Source organism: Pleurodeles waltl, chromosome 4_1, assembly GCF_031143425.1.
Source record: "Pleurodeles waltl isolate 20211129_DDA chromosome 4_1, aPleWal1.hap1.20221129, whole genome shotgun sequence".
Lineage (NCBI taxonomy): Eukaryota > Metazoa > Chordata > Amphibia > Caudata > Salamandridae > Pleurodeles > Pleurodeles waltl.
This window is the reverse complement of record NC_090442.1, coordinates 1,001,786,428-1,001,789,277: the sequence shown is the minus strand read 5'-3', so window position 1 is coordinate 1,001,789,277 and position 2,850 is coordinate 1,001,786,428.

Below are 2,850 nucleotides of genomic sequence, written 5' to 3'. Positions count from 1 at the left end.
TGGCCCTGTCAAATAAGTGCCGGTGTTGAGCACCGGAAACCACCAGCACAAATTAAGCATTGCTACTGGCCTATTTGTGCAAAAGTTTGACACTTGTCCAGTTCATTGCACTCGCATCCAGAGAGCATATTTAGTGTGTTGGTCTGTGTGGTATATGTAGGGTGACCACCCATCCGTAATTTTCACAGACTGCCCACAGTTAAACCCTGCTGTCCGGTGTCTGTGATGAAAGGCTTACTGGACAGCATTTGTCCATAATTTTAGCCTTTCAGCTAAAGTACAAAATGTAATTAGGACAGATCAGTTTCCCCAGCTGGCTTGAAAGGCAGGGAGTCTCCTGTGCTCTGAGCGAGGGGTAGACAGATAAGAAACAGACCTTCTTGCCAGTGTGTCTCCTTCCCTAAAGAAATGCAAATGTGCGCAACTGGTAAATCTTCAAATGCAAAGGGGCTTAGAAACCTGCATTGACTTTAATCCAAGGAGTCACTTGAAGCTTTCTGATGACAAAGATATTTTCTTTTAAAGAGGTACTGTAAGGGTGCTCCAAAGTGAGCTGTGGAGCGTGTGGTTTTAATTGACTGTTATAAAAAATGTTAGTAGTTGGTATAAACTGTATATTATTCAAATCTGTGTTGTAGAACTTTTTTTATTTAACCGAAATGTATTTTTGTAGCGGCCTATATTATGATGTGTGTAATGCATGTTTAAAATGAGGACTTATACATTCATAGTTCTTTCAGAGACCTTGGTACCTCATAGTACTAACAAGCATTGGCAAAGCCAATAGGCCTCATCTACATAAGAGTTATTGGCTTTGCCAATGTGTTTTAGCCGTGTGATACACCAGTGTCGCTGCTGTTCAGCATGGCTAAAAGTTAGTGCCATAGTGCTGTAGACTAGAGTACATTGGCATAGGAGCAGTGGCATACAGTACAGTGGTGCAGAATAGAGTGTAGTGGGGTACTGTGCAGTTGTTTAGAGTACATTGGTGTGGAGTGCAGTGGTTTAGAGTGCAGTGACATTGAGTGGCATGGGGAAGAGTAGAGTGGCATAGTGTGCAGTGGAGTAGAGTGGCATACAATAGAGTGGCAGAGAGTGCAGTAGTGTAGAGTGGTGCAGTGCCATAGAGTGCAGAGTAGACTAGAGTGGTATAGAATGCAGTGGTGTGGAGTGGTGCAGAGTGGAGTAATGTAGAGTGGTGCAGTGCAGTGCAAAGTATAGTGCTGTAAAGTGCAGTGGCACAGAGTGGAGTTATGCAGAGTAAAGTGGTATAAAGTTGAGTGGAATAGAGTGTACTGGTGCAGAATGCAGTAGTACAGAGTAGGGTGGTGTAGAGCATAGTGGCGGCCAGTGCAGTGTTGCAGAGTAGAGTGTCAAAGTGCAGTGGTGTATAGTGGAGTAGAGTGGCATAGAGAGCAGTGGCACAGAGTACAGTGGTACAGAGTAGAGTGCGGTGTTGTATAGTGCTGTTGTTTAGAGTGCATTGGCGTAGAGTGCATTGAAGTATAGTGCATTTGTTTAGAGTACTTTGGGGAGAGTGGTGTAGAGTGCAGTGGCATAGAACAGATTGTTTCAGAGTAGTGTGCAGTGGCATAGAGTGGAGAGGTGCAGGGTAAAGTGGAGTTGGGTAGAGTGGCATAGAGTGTGATGGCATAGAGTAAAGTGGTGTAGAGTACCATGGCATAGAGTGCAGTGGTGCAGAGTATATTAGAGTGACATACTGTGAATTGATGTAGAGTGCAGGGGCATAGAGTTGAGTGTTACAGAGTAAAGTGCACTAGCGTAGAGTGTATTAGCATATAGTACAGTGGCGCACAGTGCAGTGTTTCATAGTGGCATAGAGTTGTACTGAGTAGATTGGTGTTGCCTAGACTTGAGTGGTATAGCGTGCAGAGGTGCAAAGCGCAGTGGTGTAGAGAGGCGTAAAGTGCATTGGCATAAAGTAGAGTGGTACAGAGTTGAGTAGAGAGGCATAGTGTGAAGTAGTATAGAGTACAGTGGCATAGAGTGGAGTGGAGAAGAGTGGAGAAGAGTGCAATGTCCCACAGTGCAGTAGCATGGAGTGGTGTAAAGTGGAGTAGAGAAGGGTGCAGTGGTGTGGTGTGGTGCCGAGTAGAGTGGAGTGAAGTATGCATGGTCTGGTAACACACTACCATTACAGACAACACATTTTTGATTGAAATTACATTACATTTGCACAGACATACAGTTTTTCAAATAAAACTATACAGTGCACAGACGATGATGTGTGGTAATTGCATCACCATTTGTTTCCAGCACAGTTCAGAATTAACAAAAATGTGCTTCATTTGTACTCCTAATTCTGATATATTCTGAAGTTTATTTGAATGTTGTCATGTGATAGGAAAAAAACTCTTTCCTATCCATAGTATGCAGCAAGATTGTAGCATAAATCCTCTCACTTTGAAGTCAGAGAAAGAAAACTAAACACTAAGGGGGTTATTCTAACTTTGGAGGAGGTGTTAATCCGTCCCAAAAGTGACGGAAAAGTGACGGATTTACCACAAGACGTATTACGAGTCCATTATATCCTATGGAACTCGTAATACGGCTGGTGGTATATCTGTCACTTTACCGTCACTTTTGGGACAGATTAACACTCCTCCAAAGTTAGAATAACCCCCTAAGTTCCCACTGAAGACAGAGTCTGACGTTTGACCTTGTTCTTTGAATGCACAGCAAATGTGATGAGATAAGAACAAGATTTACAGGCCTGATTACAGAAAGGGAGCACTCGGAAGGATACTGTAAATACGGTTTGGGCAAGGGAAGGGACGGACTCAAGCTGGATAGCCTAAAACAAATAAAGCCAGAAAATTGAAAGCAACA